Below are 7,490 nucleotides of genomic sequence, written 5' to 3'. Positions count from 1 at the left end.
CCCAAAAAAATATTACATACACGGCAAGAATGTAAAATTGCTTACTTCAAAGTGAAAAAAGTGTTGTCCATTAGAGCAAGTCCAACTGGGGCTTATGCCTGATGGACCGTGGATTGCACAGGACACAATTGTTGGGGCAATGAACTCCAGCCCATGTGGGCTTCAGCGCCGGAGGGGGCTCGAGGGACAGGCCCTGCACGAATTGGTGGCTCGAGAGCTCGAGGTGGAGGTGATGCAAGGCTGACGTCAAGGTGACGTTAGCCACGATATAAAATGGATAAAAATATTAATATTAATAAAAAATGTAAAAAAAAATTAAAAAAAAAGTAAAAATTAATAAAAAAAAGTAAAAAATTTAAAAAAAAAGGAAAAAAATTAATAAAAAAATCAGAAAAAAAAATTTAAAAAAATTGATTTAATTTTTCTATAAATATGTTATCATTATCTTCCAACTTACACCATAATTTTATATTTTCTCAAATATTTTGGGTTGTAATTTCTTATTTAATGACATGTGGTACAACGAAAAATCATATCCGAAATTACAAATAAAATTATTTTTTATTATTTTATAAAATAAAAAATACTAATATTTTATTGCCTATTGCCATGGCTATTCAGTGTAGGGGTGGAGATGCAAAAGGCAATTATTGTTCATTGGAGACTATTTAATAGTGACTTGCCCTAGAAGGCCTTTGCAACGGTGGAGTTGCTCTTATAGGTAGATTACCTTAAGGTTTAATATGAGCAACTTTAGCATTGCAAAGGCCCCCTAGGGCAACTCACTATTGAATCCACCCAATGAACAGTAACTGCCTTTTGCATCTCCACTCCTAAGCTGAATAGCCATGGCAATAGGCAATAAAATAATACAAAATAATTTTATTTGTTATTTTTGATAAGATTTTTAATCGTTCTCGTTGCACCATGTGTCATTATCTAAAAAGACAATTATTGGTGATAGATTTCGATAAGATTTTTATCCAATGCCGTCATTTATTCTCAATTTGGTGTTTTCTCAGAGAAGGACTAAATTGTCGGACTAAGAGGTAGGATAATGAAAAAAAAAAAATCAATTACAGATGTTATTTTATAAAGGAAATGAGCGTTAACTTAACATTTTGAATTGGGTTTAGGAGGGTAGTTTAGGTAATACATTTGAGTTTAAAGAGATATTAATTCTTTAATAAAAAACAATATGGGTGAAGAGAGTAAGTTTGGTGTACAAAAAGGTTACACGTGTTCAAATAAAATTTCCCTTATTTTAATTTCTTTCTGATTAAAACTGTTATGAAGATTAATATTATTGATTCCATATTTTTATGAAAATTAATCTTATTGATTCCAAGTCTTTAATATCTATATTGAAAATATCCAGATCCTTCTCCATCTTGGAAATATCAAACACAAAAATAAAAGGGTAAAAGATTGTTTACTACCCTCATGTTTGGTGGTTTTCAACATTTAGTACATCAAGTTTTTTTCGTCTCAGATTCATACCTAAAGTATAAATTTTGGGACAGTCTCATACATCCGTTAGTCAAACTGTTAAATTTGCCGTTAATTGTGATGTGGCCCCCATGTGGACAATGACTGGATGCCACATGTCATCCATGTTTTTTTTTTCTTCTTCATCCTTCTTCTTCCTCCGAATCTACCCAGATTCGGTTTTTTTTTTCTTTTTTCTTTTTTCTTTTTTCTTCTTCTTCGTCCTTCTTCTTCTTTTTCTTCTTCCTCCGACTGCAACTTTTTTTTTTCTTCTTCTTCTTCTTCCTCCGGTTGCAACTTTTTTTTTTCTTCCTCCTTCTCCTTCTTCCTTCCTCCTTCTTCATTCCCCTTCTTCTCATTCTTCCTTCTTCTTCCTCTTCCTTTGAATCCGGGGAAGATGAAGGATTTTTTTTTTTTTTGTGAGGAAGATGAAGAAGAAGAAGGAGGAGAAGGAAGACGAAGGAAGAAGGAGAAGAAGGAGGAATAAAAAAAAAGTTGCAGTCAGAGGAAGAAGAAGAAGAAGAAGAAAAAAAAAAGTTACAGTCGGAGGAAGAAGGAGGAAGAAGAAGAAGAAAGATGAAAAAAGAAAAATGAAAAAAAACAAAACTGAATCTAGGCAGATTCGGAGTAAGAAGAAGAAGAAGAAGAAGAAGAAGAAGAAGAAGAAGAAGAAGAAGAAGAAAAAGAAGAAGAAGAAGAAGAAGAAGACGAGGAAGAAGAAGAAGAAGAAAAAAAAAAGTTGCAGTCGGAGGAAGAAGGAGGAAGAAGAAGAAAGATGAAAAAAGAAAAATGAAAAAAAAAACTGAATCTGGGCTAAATCTGGGCAGATTCAGAGTAAGAAGAAGAAGGAAGAAGGAGGAGGAAGGAGGAAGGAGGAAGAAGAAGAAAAAAAAAACTTCCTTAGATTCGGAGGAAGAAGAAGAAGAAGGAGAAGGAGAAGGAAGAAAAATGAAGAAGGGGAAGAAGGGGAAAGAAGAAAAAGGAAGGAAGAAGGAGGAGGAAGAAAAAAAAAAGTTGCAGTCGGAGGAAGAAGAAGAAGAAGAAGGAAGAAGAAAGAAGAGAAAAAAAAACGTGGATGACACGTGGAGCCCAGTCATTGTCCACATGGGCGCCATGTCACAATTAACGGCTGATTTAACAGTTTGACTAACGGATGTATGAGACTGTCCCAAAATTTACACTTTAGGTATGAATCTGAGACGAAAAAAACTTGATGTACTAAATGTTGAAAACCACAAAACATGAGGGTAGTAAACAGTCTTCTACCTAAAATAAAAGGGCATAGCCCTTTTCTATGTGAAATAGTGCTTTGCAATTTAAATTGTTTGCGGCGGGGCAAAATCTCCGACGACTTCCAAAAGGTCTGTGGCACCATTTTCGTGCTGCTAAACCACACCATGCTATTGCAGGGATTCTATTTCTCCATTGAAAACGGTAGAAGAAGGTCTCTGTACAACCTACCTAGCATTTTGACGACTACCCACTTTCTATCTTTGCAATTACAGAGCTTTGAAAACCCTAGAAGGAAACTGAAGCTTATGGATTGATGTGAATTTGGGCGGGTTTGATGGGGATTCGGTGGAAAATAAGAAGAGGATTTTTGGGGGAAATCAGTGAAGTCAAGGTTTTGGGTTCGAATTTGTGGCGAGATTTACATATTGACTGAGATTCTGAAGAGAAGGAAGGAAACGAAACTCAGTTAAGGAAGCGAAGAAGGAGGCATGCCACATGATGTCAGCCTTGCATCACTTAGGCCTCAGGCTCTCGGGCGGTGGATTTCCGCCTGGCCTGTCCACCGTGCCTCCCCTGAGTCCCATCGCCCATATGGGCTGGAACTCCTAGTTGGGGCAATTGGGTTGAAGCAAAAGCCGGTCCACTGGGCTATTGAATACTGTGGAGCTGCTTTGATGGGGAGCTATGATAAGGTGGCATGCTCTGTGAGTGGTCAAATCAAGAATACTCACTGTTTTAAAAATCTCCACTTAGTGTCGCTTGAGCTTCGCTTAGGCACTAGGCGGTTGGTCACCGTCCCGATTAGTTCTTAGGCGTTTGAAAATTAAGAAAGTGCACCTAGACCCACTTAGGTGTCCACCTAGTACGCCTAAACCATCTTAGGTCGTGACTCTCACTTAGACAGAAAATCGATAGCTTTCATTTTCCATTTCAATTTTTCAATAAAATGTAAGAAACTTGTTGAATGCTTGGATGAACACTCATTATATGCTTGTTCCCCATGTTTTCAATATGTTCTAACACTTTATAATTTATTTGTCATTTTATTTTGCAATTTATGTATCACAATATGAATATACGTGTTTTTTAAACATAAATAAACACTTATTTATAAAATATAATAAATTTACTTAAATCTGCCTAACTGCCTAGGCTCTTAACCCCAACCTGCTGCCCGCTACCTAACTAATGCCTAACATCTTTTAAAACCTTGCTCCTAGTCAACTTGCTAGCGTCCAGGGTCCTTTATAACTAATTAGCACCCCGAGTACCAAATGGTTCAAACATATTCCCACTCTTTTTTATCTTTTTTAATTAATTTTAATGAGAATATGAAGCGGTCACATCATTTGCTACTAGCAGATTGCTAGTGCGCTGTCGAAAGAAGATCCTATTCCACTCATCTTGATCATGATAAACCTTAAATTTCTTAACTTCTAGCTAGGCTGAAACATGCATGTTTCTTGTAGTGCAATTTTGTTGGGAGAATTCTACTTATGTGCTTGTTTTTTGGGATGCCTTCTTTAATGCATGACGTATATTTTTAGTCCTCTATTTTTATACTTGAGTTAAAAAAAAATTGGTGGGTTTGAGTTTTTTGGTTTTTCTCCTTAGATGCAAAAACTAATAGTTTTAAACATATATTCTTATATTATGAGTTTTAAGATTTGAGTCTTTGCATTGAAGAAAAAAAATTAGAAATGAGTTTTGACAATTTTTATATATGCATTGGAGATGATTGGAGTCAAAACTCAAATTTTACATTTTTGCTTGTTGGCATGGACTCTACTTCGGACACAAATATGATGAGCTAATTTTCATATACTTTTTTAACTTCTCACACACCCGAGTGTGAAGAAGGAAAAATGAGGAGTATGTTTACCATTTTCTAAATCTCATATTAAAACCTAAATCTAACTCTCACTTTAATTGAGAACTCAAATATGACATTTAAGTCTTTAGTGGTAAAATGTGTTGTCGTAGGCATCCATTAGTATGAACACCTTAATTTTTGAATAATGGTTGGATAAACTACTACCACAATGTTATACGCAATGATAAAAGTTTATTGGCCAATAATCTAATCAAAAGTAAACTAGCTAGCTCTTTTGCACATGTAGAGTGTAAAATATGTTTATGTGCTAGCAGAAGTGGAAATGAGACTTAATGACAGAATCCTGATCAGAAAAAGATGCTGGAGAAAAAAGTGGTAGAAAATCCCCAATAAAAATTATATATCGAATGCAATCTCATAGTAGAATATAGAGAAAATAAAGTGTTAAGGATTTTGTATATGGCAACCACTTTCTCCCATTACTAATTCAAGAACAGAAATGACCCGAGACTGAATCTCTTTATTGAAATGACTCGTTACCACTACCAGCCTATGTTTATGACTTTGTAGTAGTGGTGGAGTTGCTTTATACCCCAAGCTCTACAATTTAAAATCACCGATCACTCTTAAATTAGTAATTTCATCTGTGCATTGCTAGTTTGGGAAGGTTCTAAGTGTTAACAAACCTATCTCAAAATTTCACCTTTCTTAAACTTCTATACGCAAGGCCTGGGGTATTTTCCCAGAATGTTTAATTAGCAGAACTCATTCCTTCTATCCACCCTTTATGTTAAACAAAAATTAGACAATCAAACCTTCGATCAGTAAGAACATGCAACAGAAATACCACAAAAAAGACAATTAGAGATATATAATTACAGGCGAGCATTATTTTGCATTTTACAAGGAGCTAGTTCACTTGTAGTTAAGAAAGTTAGGGTTCCAGCTATAATTACAAGCGAACATTGTTTTGCATTTTACAAGAAGCTAGTTCACTTGTAGTAAAGAAAGTTGGGGTTCTACCATAATTTACAGACGGATATTGTTTTGTATTTTGACACATGTAGTGAAAAAAATTGTTGTTCCATCATAAAATCAATTAGTAATATGAAGAGTAATCCAATTATTATAAGCACATGCAATGTTTCTTTTTTTCCCTATGTGGAACACTGTCAACATGTGGACGACTAAGAAAGTTATTAAGCACATATCAAATTGTGATTTCTCTCTATAAACGTATTTTTCTCAAATAAATTCTCATAAAACTTCCCTTCTGCATTTTCATTTCTGCTGTACTTCAACTCCTTCAGCGTCTAATTTAGGAATATACAGAAAATGTTGGAGAAAGTGTGCACACCAAGACAGTGTGATAGTGGTAACAGTACAAGACGCTGTAAATAGTACGGACAGAGAAAACAAAAAAGCATCAGTCTTTCTTTCTTACGAGATTTTTCAATTGGCTCCTTGCGTTTGTTTTTGGTTCGGGTTACTCGTAAGCAAATTACAATTTGACGGGAATGGATTTGTCATCACAATCATATGAGTATTATTGGCAATATTTTGTTAGACATTTCTTGTTGGTCGCATTAGCAAACTCAATACCTTCCATGTGGTTGAGGCCCACATAATATCCCAATAAAGATATATACGAACATCCTTTCTGGGATCACTATGCAATCCAACTGAATGATCGTACTCATCCATCTTAATCCATCTTAAGGTGATGGTCTATCGTATCGTTATTTAAATCAGAAGACTCCTATTTTTAATGATATTAGCATCTTAACCTCTAATTAATATTGTATCATGTTCATGTATAAGACCAACTTCAATGGTTTCGTTAGAACTTACAATTTAAGTTTTAAACTCGCACAAAAAAGCTTCTCCAATCATTAAGCTATAAAAATGTTTTGGGTGAAAATTATTTTTGGGCCAAATTTAACTTGGAAAATGAGCCAAGGTCAGTGGTTCAGACCCAGTTGCTGATGTTCTCGGCTACTTGCAAAAAAACCAACGACTATTTTTTTTATCGAGTGGCCCACGAGGTTGGACCGTTGATTGGTTGAGCCAATGGCCCAAATTCAATTTTTTTTTAAATCAAATTTATAAATACATTAAATCCAAAGCCTAAAACAATAAAAAAAAAATATTTAAATCAAAATTCACCTAAAAACTCTTATAAATACCTATGTATTTGTTCAAACATTCATACAAAATCCACTTGCGTCAAATAATTCTTCTTTTTCTTCTTTCTACCCACCTATGTATTAGTGTTTTAGAATGGGTAGGTTTTGTGGTTTTCTGTGTTCTTTCATGTGGTGCATATGTGTAAGAATGAAGTAGGTTCAGTGATTTTTTATTATTTATCAAAATTTAAATTTTTTTTTAGATTAAAATGTTCATAAAAATAAATTAGGATAGTCTAAATAAAGTTTATTTTTAAAAAAAGTAAAGAAAAAAAAAAGGGTAAAATCATTCTTTACTAATTTCAGGCTAAAATTTTAAGCCAACCGTTGGAAGAGAAAAGTTGTCTCTAAGTTTGAACCTAAATTTTCTAAGCTAAAAATTTAGGTTTTAATCTCAATCCTGGGAGTTGGTCTAATAGTTTACACATTGATAGGACGACCATGATGTAGTAACCAATGTTGTTAAAGTAATAACAATATCATTAATTTTATACATTGGACAACAAACTTTAACAATTATTATATAAACTTATGATGCTTGTAATTAGGAAGTTTGATCGCGTTGAAACTTAACGTCATATTGTAAGAAACCTAACATGAAGGTTAGGGGACCAAAAGTGAATCACGATGATTGGGTAATTTCATGACATCCACTCATCATAAGATATTACTCCTATATTTTAACGTCTGCATTGTAATAACCAACGTGTTATTGTAATAACAACAAAATTTTATTATTTTACCATTAT

The sequence above is a fragment of the Malus domestica genome, chromosome 03, assembly GCF_042453785.1.
Source record: "Malus domestica chromosome 03, GDT2T_hap1".
NCBI lineage: Eukaryota > Viridiplantae > Streptophyta > Magnoliopsida > Rosales > Rosaceae > Malus > Malus domestica.
This window is presented reverse-complemented; position numbering follows the sequence as displayed.